General features: G+C 43.2%; 1 protein-coding gene across 2 annotated transcripts in view; it reads right to left on the minus strand.

Annotated features, from left to right (window-relative positions):
- Positions 1-14,980, minus strand: part of LOC102242739 (interferon-induced, double-stranded RNA-activated protein kinase) — a 274,887-nt gene that overhangs the window by 203,172 nt on the left and 56,735 nt on the right. The gene's annotated exons all lie outside the window — the stretch shown is intronic.

Genomic DNA, 14,980 nt, shown 5'->3' on the forward strand with positions numbered 1-14,980 from the left:
GTGGGGGCCCCCCCCCCCCCAGTGCACAAATTTTTGTGCACTGGGCCTCTAGTAATTATATGAAAGAATAGTCAGAATTATATAATCATATATATACATGTATAACATCTGTAATTTCATGTTTATAAATTTTACAGAATTAGATTTTCTAGGATTTCTTTTTATTTTACATATTGGCCTCTGAAATTATGTAAAAGATGTCATGCCTTTGTAAGTTAAATAATAGTATGAGCTAACATTGAGTACTGTCTATGTCAGACAGTGTCATACATCCTTTATATGTTTGTACCAACTTAATCCTCACAACAATCCTAAGAGGTAGGTGGTATTATTAACCCTATTTTACGACGCTCAGGGTAGCTAAATGTTCTTCTTCAAGATCACGTAGCGAGTAAGTGGCAACGGTGGGATTTGAACCCAAGGAGTCTGGCTCTAACGCTCATGCTTTGAACCACTGTAGAGTGCTTCCTTTTTACATGGAAACAACTTTGCAGAATATTCTCAATGCCAAGTGCAAAACAACAGTTGTACCTTGACGTTGTACTATTGGTCACTCAGTCTGGGAGAGCATTCGCAAAGCACTGTTGCCATGATTCAGCTGACAACATTAGGCTTCAGAGGCATTGGGGATTATTTTTCTGCCACAGCAAAGGTTGTTTTGACATCAGCATGGGTAAAACAGAAATCAGCATGAGTGCTTCCAGAGCTAAAGAATCTAAGCCACAAAGCAGGATTAAGGGAGGCTGACTTTTCTGGATTAACTTTGGATAAGATAAAACATATGAAAGGGGTTCAGAGAAACACTTTTTTTTTAAACACCAGAAAAGAAATGATTTAACTGATGATATTGAAACAGAATAAAAAGAAGGTTTTTTTTGTTTTTTGTTTTTTAGCATAAATTCTCAAAGTCAGGGACTCTTTTTTTAAAAATATGTTTTTTTTTAATTTTTTACAGAGAGGAAGGGAGAGTGATAGAGAGGTAGAAACATTGATGAGAGAGAAACATCGATTAGCTGCCTCCTGCACACCTCCTACTAGGGATGTGCCCACAACCAACGTACATGTCCTTGACCAGAATCGAACCTGGGACCTTTCAGTCCACAGGCCGATGCTCTATCCACTGAGCTAAACTGGTTAGGGCTGAAAAGAAGTTTTAATAAGGAACCTAAATATCAGTTAACATTAATACACACACACATATGTATACATATATAATTATAAGCCTAAATAAGTTCCTTTTGAAGCAGAATGAAATTAATAGGAGATCTAATATAATCTGTTGAGCTGGCATTAGTTGAATTATTTTTAGAGGAGGAAGTTGGAGGATATGTTGAAATGAGATAAAGGGAAAAATAAAAACATAAGCAGCTTACTCCAGTGCAGGTTTCCTTCCTTCCAAATGGCACATCCTAAAATTCTGTTCACTAAGAGTTTGCAATAATATGAGGAAGGCGATCATGATGCCACAAAGGGAAACATTTTAAGATATGAATCTTGATATTAGTCTCTGAAATATATTCTGTATAATATATGCCAGCCAGAAATATTATTTTAAAAAATTATAGCTGTGAAGACAGAATTCCATAAATATTATGTTGTATTTGGAATTTTTCTATGTGAATTTTGGAGCATTGCATTACCCCTAAGAGAACAATTGGTATGTTTTTGTCTATTACTATCCACTCTGCAATACATAGGGCTATTTTTTTCTTTTCCAAGAGAAATGACTTCAAAGGAGAATATTCATAAAAGAGTATTCATAACCTTGGCATTAAAAAACATCACAAGCCTGTTGTTGTAGCTTGAGGCTGGAAGAGAAAAGACAGATCCTTTAAAATGGAGACATGTTTTAGATGGGGAAGCAGTTGTTCTAAGAACAAAGCAACCCATGTTTCCAGCTCCAACTCCAAACCCTTAAACTGTTTATTCCATGGACCTTCTTTCTTCCATCAAAGAGGTACATTCATTGTGGCACTGCAGCAAAATCACATGAACACCCAACATTCGCTCAGTCAACTTGGCCCAGCTGGACACGATTACTTATTATAAAGGGTGGGGGGTGAGGGGACCTGGGGAGCAGGCAAAACACAAGACACTTCCATTTCTCTGATGTAAAGGCAGCCCCACATGAGGCTTGGCCATGATATCTTCTGCTGAAAATGAAATCTCATTTCTCTGCAAGCCCTAAATCTGAGGAATGATGGTGTGGGAACAAAGGACACAGAAGATGAGGGAGATGATTTGTGGCAGCCAGAGTCATGCAAAGCTCAGCTCACACGGATAAATTGGGGAAATTACTTACATTTGCTTTTCATGAAGGTCTGGGGCTGTGCTTTCGCAGCCAGACTTCTCACCAATTTCTGGCTTCTAAGATGAATGTTCGAAAGAGTGAGGTTTCACTCTGAGTTTGGGGGTCACTACGTTCTCTGTAGTCTGAAGTCCTACAAGTAGTTTTGAAGTGGTTTAACTGCCTCCCCTTACTTCTCCCTGCTGTCTCACTTCTCTGACTTGCCTGGTACATCTTCAAATAGTCAAAGTACTGCTTTGTTGCGAGGGCACCCGAGTGTGCAGCTACCTCCATGTTTTGCAGAAGGGCTGAGGTGGAGAGGAGAGGCCGGTAGCTGGGTGAGCCAGTAGGGTGGTGTAAGATACCCCTCACATCCTCCTAAACGTGGAAATTGGCCCCAGGATCTTGGCACTAGATCCAACACAGTAATTCATGGCAGTTTTGAAGAGAGCCGAGATGAAAGAACCGTCTGTGTCGTGACTGTAGCCTTCTGCCTGAGTTTGGTTGGTGTGCTCACGCAATGTGAAGTCATCTCGCTGTGCTCATATTTCAAAGGCAACACATGGAATGTAGCCCACTCTCTGACATCTCCAAATTTGCCAGTGGATAGTTTAGACCATTTGTTGGAGTATTAATATTAAGAGCACACAATTGGCAAGAACAGAAACAAACAAACAAAAAACACACCATAGTTTAAAACAAAACAAAACCCAGAAAACTCACAAAGATTACAAAGGTAATGTGAAAAATAGACTGTACAGCCAATACATTATGAACAGCACTGAAACCTTTATTCTCTTTCATTGACAGAGCACCTTGGGGCACAAGAGGTCCTTGGCATTCGAGGATTTAACATTTGTGGTTTCGGATAACAAAGAATGACATGTAATAAATTCAAGCAGAGTTTGGCTGGAGAAGTAAATGAGTTTAGCTGACTACCAGCCATCAGTTTCACTGTTCTCTAGTCATCCACGCAGTTAACACTTGGGAAGCAATAAAAGCCACTTGTTTGTAAAAAAAACTGACTCCCCAGTACTCCCCACACCTTCTAAGCCAATCTCTCTGGCTGGAGATGTAATTGAAGAGGTCTAGAAAAATACAGAGTAGCTTTATAAGTATTTTGATTCTTTATTGATAGGTGAATTAAGAGTATGAAAAGATCCCTTTAAAACTTCTGGGCTTTAAAAAAATGTTTTCTGAGGGGATAAATTATAAGCTGTAATGTTACTCAAAAGTGTTTAGGATATTTCCCTTGGGAATGTGAAGAATTCATCTGAGGTTATGCTAGAGTTATTGAAATGAGTAATTTATCACAACTGGTCCTTTGATAGGTTTACCCATCCATATAGCTATATATTAGTGCCCTCATTTTTAAAATAAGTGAACATAGAGCCTAACTTATTCTCAGTTGATGTAACACTAGACCCTAGGGAACTTGATTTCTGGTATATTATATGGCTAATTTCACCTTCGTTAAAAAAGGCCTCAGATTTTCTAGTTGATTTGTTCTTAAATGGGGGGAGTACATGCCCCTAGGGGGCATTGAGGTGTGTGTGTGTGTGTGTGTGTGTGTGTGTGTTGTATGTGTCTAGTGGGATGGGTGGTGGATTTTGGGTTGTCATAATTACTGAAGGGTGCTCTGGCATTTTGTGGGCAGGAGCAAAAAGGAATGTTCAGAACAGTGTGCACAATAAAGAATTGTCTCACCAAATGCCATTAGTGCCTCCATTGAGAAACATCCTCATTCTAAAGGTGCAGATATCCAGATTCAGAGAGGATGCATCATTTAAGATTCTTTTGGCTACAAGTGACAGAATTCCTAACTCGAATTTACACAAGTACAAAAGGAAATTTATCTCATGTCTCTGGTTCAGGCACAGAACCCTATCTTCCTATCCTTCTGCTCTGCCCTCCTATTTGCCAGCCCCAAATTTAGGTAAGCTTTTCATCCTGGGCAAGATGAATGCTGGTAGCCCCAGGCTCATATCCCCACAGCTCCGATTTTAATGAAAGGAGAGTAGCTATCTCCTGTCCACACAGTTCCACAAATTCCTAGGCCTGATTGCCAGTGGCCCACGTGGGGTGCTAGGTCCACCCCTGACCCAGTTTCTGGGCTAGGGAATGAAATGCACTGATTGACCTTGGCCTGTGGCTCATGCTTACCCCAGCAGATGGGGATGTGGGGAGGGTTAGCTTGACCACAGGATGAAGATCAGGCAGGGGGATCCCCAAAGGAAGGGCTAGAGAAAGGATGTTGTACAGACAAGAGACACAAAAGTTCACCACAGCAAGTGAGTTAGGTGACTTATATACAAACCTGAGGCATGGTACCATGCCGCCTTTATTCTTACCTTACACTAGAGGCCCGGTGCATGAAATTCGTGCACGGTTTTGGTCCCTAGGCCTGGCCTGCGATCAGGACCACCTTCCCCAGCTGCCCTGCAGCTGGCCCTGCCCACCGCCACCACCCACCCAGTTCCCCATTTGCCATCTGGTGATCAGAGCCTGCCTGCCGTGGGGGAGGAACCAAAAGGTTGGCCATTCCACCTGCTCGCTGGTCCTGCCCCCGCCACAGGTTGCCCTCTGTGTGTGGGGCAACTGGTGGGGTGGGGGCCTTGGCCTGGCACCACCTGCATCCCCCACCACCCACCCCCGGTTCCCCATTTGCCATTGGGCGATCGGAGCCTCCGGCTGGGGAAAGGGACCAAGAGGTGGTCAGTGCGCCTCATAGTGACTGGTCGAGCAGTCGTTCTGGTCGTTCCAATGTTAGGGTCAATTTGCATATTATCCTTTTATTATATAGGATAGGATGTAGCATTATCATGTTCTCTTCACTCCATCAAAGTTCTTAAAATATAGGGTCAAAATCTTGGAAGTGAAGCACATGAGTTATAAAAGTAGATTATGCCTCAGGCTCTAAAAAATCCTGTCTGGAAGATTCCTAAATCCAACTGCTCATGCTTCCTTTTCCCTTCCTCCCTTTCTTCCTTTCTTTTTTTTTCTTTTTTTTCTTCCTTTTTCTGTATCAATCCTTACCAGAGGATCATTGGAGAATATTTTTCCATTGATTTTTTGAGAGAGTAGAAGGAGAGGGAGAGACAGAGGACAGAGATAGAGAAATATCAATGTGAGAGAGACACATTGATTGGTTGCCTCCTGTATGCGCCCTGACAAGGGCTTGGGATTGAGCCTGCAACAGAGGTACTTGCCCTTGACCAGAATCAAATCTGGGACCCTTTAGTCTGAGGGCCGATGCTCTATCTATTAAGCCAAACTGGCTAGGGCTCATGCTTCCTTTTCTTGTAGTGGGATCCTGGTGTTGGAAATTAGTTTCTCAAAAGAAAACAAAGTTGCTTCCCCCATGCTCAGATTTTTTTCAGGATCATGATGTTTCTTCCCCAGACCTATATTGCAAGTGTATAGAGCTTAGAAAACTACATCCTAAGGAAGGGTATCTTTGGATGCCTAAACTTGTTAGCATTTTATCTCGGTAGGAAGACAGAGAGATTACAGTGTCTGAATAACCAAGAAATTGAGGGCACTTAGACATTGACCAGGAAAGGTAAATTCTTTGCTACAGGAGGCTGGTAGTCATGGATGAGACCTCAGAACATGCCTGAGGACAGACAGACTATGAAACTGATAAAGCTCGGGGATGGCAGGAGAAGGAAGGGTTTGCTGACTCACCGTGAACTTTCAGTCCAGAAGGTCTGCTAAAAAAGCGTTCAGGGAAGCACTTGATCAACTAGATCAGTGGTTGGCAAACTGCGGCTCGCGAGCCACATGCGGCTCTTTGGCCCCTTGAGTGTGGCCACGAAGTTTCAATCACACTGTACGTGTGCGCCCGCACGTGGTATTTTGTGGAAGAGCCACACTCAAGGGGCCGCAGTTTGCCGACCACTGAACTAGATGTTTCTTATACCACTTCTCAAAGGCCCATCAAGTTATCAAGTCCATGACTGGGGGCCAGCCAGGGCATAGGTCTCCATCAAGATCATTATCAGACCAGAGCATGGGAAGATTCTGCACTGAGATTGTTGTTCAGGGGCTGGGATCAAGGAAGTGGAATCCAAGTTGAAAGAGGCATTAGAAATGATCACCCTTGGCTTCAGGTCTTTCCCTGGGGCCAGTGCTTCAGAGAGAGTCCCTCTCCACATTCTAGTTTCTTTCCCAGAGGTAGAATGTGCTCCAACAATTTTCAACATTTTTTGTTGTTGTTGTAAGTCATAGAACCTTTTCTTCAGAGGAAATCTCACATAGAACCCCGAAGTGAAAAGAGGAGCAGGCCTGGTTGAAGCATGGAAAGAGGCCTGGAACCCTGTTGGCTAAGCCTCATTCAACCCCACCCCACCACCCTGCTTATCCCCACCACCCCTACCCACCCTCACGGGGGCTCCGTGAAACGTAGGGCTCTGCAGAACATAGCTTGGAACTCTGATGTAATTCTCAGTCTCCTTTCACTCACTCGGTTCTCAGAGAAAAGGACTTGGTTGATTGCTCACTCACTGGCCTCTAGCTCACTACTTTCTCCTGGTTCTCCCACCTCACCAATCTCTCATCCTGTCTCCTTAGCTGCATCATCCTTGTTTCCTGACTCCTAAAAGTGGGAATATTCTGGAGCTTAGTTTATAGACCTCTTTTCCAGTTGTGCTCACTCCCCAGGTGATCTCATCTAGCCCCATGGCTCTAAAATTATGTGCAGATGATTTTTAAATTTATATCGCCAGTCCTAACCTCTCCTGGGACTCCAGACATCTCCATGAAGATGTCCCAAAGACACCTCAAATGAAGATATGAAAAGACAAACTCACGGTTCTACGCATTCCCCCACATCTTCTTTCAACATCTCAGTTAATGAAGAATTTTGACCCGACCTGGTTGCTGATTCTTCTTTCTCAGTTCAGGACATCAGCAGATCTGATTATACCCTTCGTACTATGTCCCAAATCTGTCTACTTTGGAGCACTGCTCCCACTCTGGGTCAAGCCACTATCATGTCTCCCCTGGCCTCCCTGCTCCATCCTTGCTTCCTTAGTCTCCTCTCCACCCAGGAGCCAGAGCCGTCCTTTTACATGAAAACCAGATGATATTATTGCTTGATCAATGTGGGAGGCCCCCTGCCAGGGAAGGCGCCATGGCTTTCTTTTAAGTTATGTTGACTGAACCCAAGGTTTGGGCATACCCCTTCCTTGGGGGCATTTCTGGCCAAAAGGTGAGAATGCCTTCAGCTCAACTCTTCAAAGCCCAGGTTGGAGGGGGGGGGGGGGGGAATGGGTTTTTATTATGTAAATCCAGTCAAGCACCAGAAATACCTCCCTTATCTTGCTTGAGTTTTGGTGAAACCTCCTGATATTTTGGGGAATTGGGACTATAAAATAAACACGCTGCTTTGGGACTGGGTCTCTCTGCCTCTCCGCCAGAAGAGGACAGAAGCCCACCCAGGCCCAGCTTTCCTTTCTATTTCTGTGTCTGTCTTTCATTTCTCAATCCCAAAGCGCCTCTACTTGAAGGAACCGGTTCAAGCTCTCTTTCCCGTGCGGGACTCGGAAAAGGGAGCCCCACGCCCCGACACAGATCAAAACCCTCTAGTGGCTTCTCATTTCACTTGAAATAAAATCCAGGGCCTTCGCCATGGCTGGCTAGAGTAGACCCTACATGATCTGGCCTCTCTAACTTTCTGATCTCACCTCCTGTCACTCTCTTCTTCACTCACGTCACTGTAATCACATTGCCTTCCTGACTTTTCCCAAACAAACTGAGCATGTTCTGGAATCACCGGGGGAGCTGAAGCAGCAGATCAAAGCTCAGGAGCCAGGAGCCTGAAGTTGGGTTGTGAGCTGTCTGTGCCTGGCCTCCTTTCCCAGGGCCAGCCAAAGGGAGGCTATCCATTTCTAGCAGGTTCTGAGGGTGTAGACTTCAGAGAAGTGGCTAACTCAGCAACAGAGCAGCAACAAGATTCAGTGGGTCCAGAGAACTCTCTCGGTCTGTCTCTTGCCTCCTCTCACCTCTCTCCAAAAAAAAAAAAAAAAAAAAAAAAGGCATTTTAAGAAATGCTGAGGAAGAGAGATGAGAAATATGGGGATATGAAATAAAGTGAAATGAAGAATCCCAGTCGTGAGCATTTTTCAGCATTGGGTAACATTTGAGGGTGAGATGTAGACATGGGCAAAGAGCAAAAGGGCAGAGAAAAATTTGATAGAGGAGGGAGTAGAGGGAGAGAGTGAGACTCCTTCAGGTTTGAGTGAGAAACTTGCTCTTAGAACCTCAGAATTGTCACACCCTATCTCTTTTAGACCCCCCAGGTGCCAGCAAGGCCTTTGGGTTTAAGTTGTTTCCTCTGTTGTAGCAAAGAAGCCCTCTCTGCCCACCCCTGAAAATTTGCATAGGCAGCTCTAAAGCATCAACCAAAGAGTTTCTGACTCACCCCCAGGACCCCCTCCCACATCTGTCAGCAGGGGAAACTCCAAGTGGCAAGGTTCCGTTTCCTGCTTCCCTGTTCTGGACCATTTTCCACCCTGGGAGGTGGGTGGAAGTTGGGGGGAAGGCGGGTTCTCCAACCTCATGGTCCCACACCCTCTCCCTTCTTCCTGTTTCTCTCTACCCAACTCAGTGTTTTCATTTTGAGCTGAAAGTGATGGATAGCAGGGTTTATTAAAAACATTTTTTTAATCAAGAGATTAAACATGAGTCAGTGTGTAAATCAGATCGTAGAGTTGACGCTTGAGGATATTTCTGTATTCTCAAAACCACAAAAATTAATTCCTAAACATTGTTTCCTCCTCCAGGCAACTTCTGCATATTGCCCACAAGGAGATAGAGTAGGGGGAAGAGATTACAAGAATCAAGTTTAGGTGCTCTGGGTCCCTAAATTTATCTGTCTTCCCCAGGTTCAGTACACCGTCTTCTGCACTGCTGAGCTCCCGCAAGCTGAGTGACACCCTGACAGTTTGCCCCAGGCAGCTGGTTTGAGCATGCTCTCATTCTGCATGTTGAAAGCATTGGTTTGCCACAATCTGCGGGATCTGTTTGGACTGGCAGTTGTCCCTCTGGTTATAGGGTGTATCAAAGCAGCAGACAGGCTGCCTGTCCGAGCCATTTTCCTGACGTCAGGGCTACTGATCTGGCTGCTACCAGACATGCACAATAATCACGGGGAGAGGGCTTGAAATGGCTGGGCATTACGTGCAAAGGAAAAAGCACTCAGAATGGTGAAATTTATTTGCACTGATTGAGAGAACCAAAGGAAAAAGTTAGGTGGAGAATAGAATATTCCATGTGCCCATTGAACTTAGAAACTATCGTAGTGCATTTTCTTAGTTCTCTAACTCACTGGTGGTTCTTTTCCAGTCCCTTTTGCTGATTCCTCCTTGTCTCCAGACTGGTTCATGCTGAAGACCCCCAAGGCTCAGTCCTTGGCCTCTTCTCTCCTCTGTCTCACTTAGTCCATTGTTGATCTCATCCAGCGTTTAGCCTTTAAATGCCACCTATATGTTGATGACTCCCAGAGTTCTCCACTGCCCTCCAGTCTTATGTATCTGACTACTGAACAACTACGCTTAGAGGTCACACTCAACATACCCCCACTGACATCCTGATCTTCTCCCCACACATGCGGTCCACCGACGGTCTTCTTCATCTCAGTTGACAGTAGCTCGCTCAAAGGTCCTAGTTAAGATGACAAATTTGGGGGACACCCTACATTAGGGCTTGGGGTGGCAGGTATCCTTGTAGCTGTCCTATTGGTGACCTCTCTGCTCCACCCGTGCTCTCTCCCATTGGCTTTGGCTGTGGTGGAAACTTGATTGTGTAGAAGTTCACTTTCCCCAGAAGTTCAAAGTTTCACTCAGTTCTGACTTCCCCAGAAGTTCAACATTTCACTCAGTTCTGACTATGTAATCTGGCCATTGAATAAGGGGGTGGACCCAAAAGTTTCTGATTACTAGCAATAGAGAAGTAGAACTAGCAGAACAGAAACCCCTTGGGGTTGAGTAACCAGGAACCACATTGGCTGCCTGATCATGCAGAGGATCTTAGTGTCCTGTGAAGTGAAGTGTGTGGCTTTTTTGATGGTTATATGGGTAAGTCATGTTCCCTCTGTGGGCCTTGGTGACCTCATCTGCAAACGACAGGGATTCAACCTTTAGAGTCTGAATCTGTTGGGTCCCCTTCAAGTGCTAAGAGTCTATGCAGTTGTGTAGCATTGTGTTTAAGAGTGTGGCTTTTGGCCCTAACCGGTTTGGCTCAGTGGATAGAGCATCAGCCTGCGGACTCAAGGTCCCAGGTTCGATTCCGGTCCAGGGCATATACCTTGGTTGCGGGCACATCCCCAGTAGGGGGTGTGCAGGAGGCAGCTGATCGATGTTTCTCTCTCATCTGTTTTTCTTCTCTATCCTTCTCCCTTCCTCTCTGTAAAAAGTCAATAAAATATATTAAAAAAAAAAAAAAGAGTGTGGCTTTTGGAGGAAGAACTGAGTTCAAATCCTGGCTCTGAAATGTAAAAGGTGTTCAATTTTGAGCAGGTTATAAACTCAGTTTTCTCATGGGGAAAATGGAGATTATACTCACTCATAGTTTTTTTTTTTTAATATGATGATTAAATAATATGTAAGAAAACTTCTTGCGAAGTGAAGTCTGGCACATAATCACTACATGAAGGATGTTGGGCCCATCCATGGTGGCTCAGTGGCTGAGTGCTGACCTATGAACCAGGAGGTCGCAGTTTGATTCCCAGTTAGGGCATATGCCCAGGTTGCAGGCTTGATCCCCACATTGTGCAAGAGGCAGACAATCAATGATTCTCTCTTCATTGATGTTTCTCTCTCTCTCTCTTCCTCTCTGAAATAAAAAAAGATATATTAAAAAAAATAAAGGATGTTGGCTGCTATAACCATGCATATTTGCATGGGATTGCTTCCAAAACACATTATCTTGTGCAAAGCTCACAACTGTGAGGGTCAGCTGAGTGGCTGTTGTCATTTTTCTATCAATGAGAAGTCAGATGATTTCACAGAGCTGGTGTGTGATAGCACCAGCGCCTTGCCAGATGTGGTGGGGGAAGCAAGGCAGTGGGGGTAGCATGTGGGGGAGTGCAGGTGGGGAGGCAATCAGACATTCATTGAGGAGATAGAGCTTTGCTCATCTACCCAGCAGGGCAGACCTTTAATCACAGTTATTTATGTAAGAAAATTCTCTAGATAATACCAAAGGAGATACAGGGAGAACAAAACACTGTCTGCTTCTTAGACAATGAAATAGCCTAATTTTCTTTCTTTTTTTTTTTTTTGGCGGGGTGGATAAATTTGACATGCTACAATTTGTAAATTTAAGGTGTATGGCATGTTACTTTGATACATTTATATAGTGTGATATGATTGTCATTAAAGCGGTATTTGTCACATTACACCATTGCTTCAATATTCGATATTATTGGCTACACTCATTACACTGTGCATTAGATCTCTATGGGTAGCATCGTTCTCTTGTACTGTTGTCCTACTGTCCTGTGACATTGCAGGGTCAGATGCTGCTAATGTCATCATCGGGATCACACTGTTTGTAGTCAGTCTCTCTGATCACAGTTCCTAAGATCTGAGTCTCAACTTTTTGCCTCTGAGCTTCACCACTACCCCATAGTGTCTGTCCTGCGACTCCTGTTCTCTCTTAAAATGGCATTGTGATACTTTTTATTTTATAAAAATACTTAAAGAGAATACATCTTAAATGTGCTCACCACACACACACACTGTAAGTGTATGAGGTGATGGAAATGTTAACTAACCTTATTGTGGTAATCATTTTCCAGTATATATATGTATAAAATCATCAAGTTGTACACCTTAAACTTAGACAATGTTTTATGTTAACACATCTCAATAAATCTAGATAAAATAAAGTAAACATTTTATCTCTTTTCTTTCTATCCAGTACAGTAATACATGCTTACTATAGAAGAGTTGAAAAATGCAGGAATGTATAAAAAAGAAAACACTAATCTCCCAAATGACCACAATGAACACTTTCTACATTTCATTCAGGATTTCTTTCTATGGCATATACATACATCAATTTTACATAATCATTATCCTTTATTTGTTTTGTTTTATAACCTTTGTTTCATACTTAAAATCTTGATGTGAGAATTTCTTCACATCAATTTTACATAATCATTATCCTTTATTTGTTTCATACTTAAAATCTTGATGTGAGAATTTCTTCATGTTATTAAAATGACTTGAAAATAGCTTTGAATGGTTGGTCCATTATAAGCATGTACCAAAATTGATTTAACCCATTTCCCATTGTGGGACACTAAGGTTTTCCAGCATTTCACTTTTATCAATAATACCTGATGGAAACTTTTGCATGTAAACCTTTGTTCACATTTCTGATGTTTCCTTGACAACAGGGCAGAGGATGAATCGCAAGGATTAATCCATATTGAAAGCAGCTGAGCGACAGAAATGCCCTTTGCAGGGGCCTCGTCTGGCCAGTAGGTGTCACCCTCGTCTCACGGTTTCTCCTCTGACCTATTTTCTCAGGATGGTGATTGAAAGCCAGTTACAGAAAAAACTGGTGAGTCAATGGAGTTCAACTCCCAATATTAAAGTCTCCCCCAAGGGACACAAATCATCGGTGCCTGAGGGCTGCAGGCCTGGTTATGTTGCTTTCGCTGTGGGTTGATTTCATCCAACCCAGACGCATGTTGACTGCTGACCTGATTCTGAGAAAAAGGGTTCAATCTGGATCGCTGGCAAAACTCCATTCTTTCAGATGCTCTAGGAAAAACTTCTAGAGTCCTGGACATTTTGTTTGCAGGTGGGTGAGTGGGTGAGTGGGGTTTGCTGCTCACTGGTGCCCCCCACAGGGCCACACTGGCTCTGCTTGGCTGCTGCCTGGTTTGCGTGGTGCCTGCTGCATTCTGATGGATGTCATTCCAGTGGTTAAATCTTTAAATACACCCTTGGGAATGGCTACTTAAATAAACCACTGCTTAAAGTACCGAGGAAGACGAATCAGCATAGACACATTTTTGAAAAATTGATGGCCAAAGGAAGGTTATAATACCTTAATGGGAGAGCAAGGCTAATTTATTTTTTTTTTAGTAATCTTTTTTATTTTACTTTTTAAATTTTGTGATTTGAATGTATTTAATTGTCCAACAGGAGGGCTTGAGGCCATGCTGTGAGCAGGAAATTTGGGGATGAGGCACAGCTGGGCCAGGTTAACACTGGAAGGGAGCTAAGTGTTCCTATTTGGGAAATTATTTTACTCCAGGCCTGACATTTCTCAGAGTGTCCTCCTGGCTCTTAGTCAGGGTGGCTGGGATGAGTGCCCTCACTCACTCACGGATGCTTTCTTAGCGTGGAATCCATCCTGGCCATCTGGCAGGCAAGGATATGGCTGTTCTCTCCTCATGGGGCCGATGACACTTGGGCACACACCAATGCCAGAGGCAAGCAACTTGGGAGAGGCCAGACCATGCTTGATTTCCTTCTGTCCTTTAGTGGCCAACTGACCTAGTTTCCAATGGGAATAAAGACCCACTGACTTGTTTCAACAATATTTTACTTGTATAAGAGTTTTATGCTTCTGGGCTAATATAATTTATTTTAAATTCCATTTACTTTCTTCTAGTAACTCCCCCCCCCCTCCCGCTGGTACTTTTGGGAGTAAAGTTAGGTTGTTAGATATTTTTCCCCCTTAATGTAGGCACTTATCACTGTAAACTTCTATCTTTGAGTTGCGTTTGCTGCATCCTGTAAGTTGGTGTTTTCTCTTCTTCACTTGAATCAAGATATTGTTTGATTTTCCTGTTGATTTCTTCTTTGACTCATTGATTGTTCAGGACCATGTTGTTAATCTTCACATATTTGTGAATTTTCTAGTTTTCTTGTTAGAATTGGTTTCTAGTTTCATACCATTGCTAGTTTCTGGACTTCTCTCAGAGGGAATTACTCTGTGTAGCTGTACATTTGGTGAGTTCATGGGAGGAGGGGAGTTTAGGAACCTCCTATGTTGTCATCTTGATTCCTGTTAACTTCTGAATCTATCTTATTCTTTTTCTATAATGAAACGAACACGTTGCCATTAGAGGAAATTATGAAGATTAAAAAATAGAGGAAAGATTACTCTAAGTATTATCATCTAGAGAAAACTGCAGCTAATAGTTTGGTACGGTCCTTGCCAGACCCTTTATTTGCATTGTTAGTATAGTTGTGATTATACTGCATACACAGAATTTCTTCCTGCCTTATAAACATTATTACAGCACAAACACTTTTCATGTTACAGCAAGTTCTTCATAAACACTTTAATGGCTGCACAGTATTTCCATCGTGTGAATATGTGGCATTTATATAACCACACAACCACACAGCCATCAAACAAAGTTGTGAACACTGCCAAGCATATCTTTATGCAGGAGGGTGGGATAGTTAGAGAATGTGAGAATGTGAAATAAAAGTGTAATATGCTAATTAGACTGGGAGGACGACCTTCAGGATGAAGCAGGGGCTGCAAGGGAAGCCCGGGTCCTAGGTGCCAGAGGGAAGCTGGTGCCGGCAGCCCGGGGAAGGAAGGCCTACTCTTGCACGAATTTCATGCATTGGACCTCTAGTGTGTGTGTGTGTGTGTGTGTGTGTGTGTGTGTGTGTGTGTATATATATATATGTATATATATCTACACTAATAAGA

Source organism: Myotis brandtii, unplaced genomic scaffold, assembly GCF_000412655.1.
Source record: "Myotis brandtii unplaced genomic scaffold, ASM41265v1 scaffold191, whole genome shotgun sequence".
NCBI classification, from domain to species: Eukaryota; Metazoa; Chordata; class Mammalia; order Chiroptera; family Vespertilionidae; genus Myotis; species Myotis brandtii.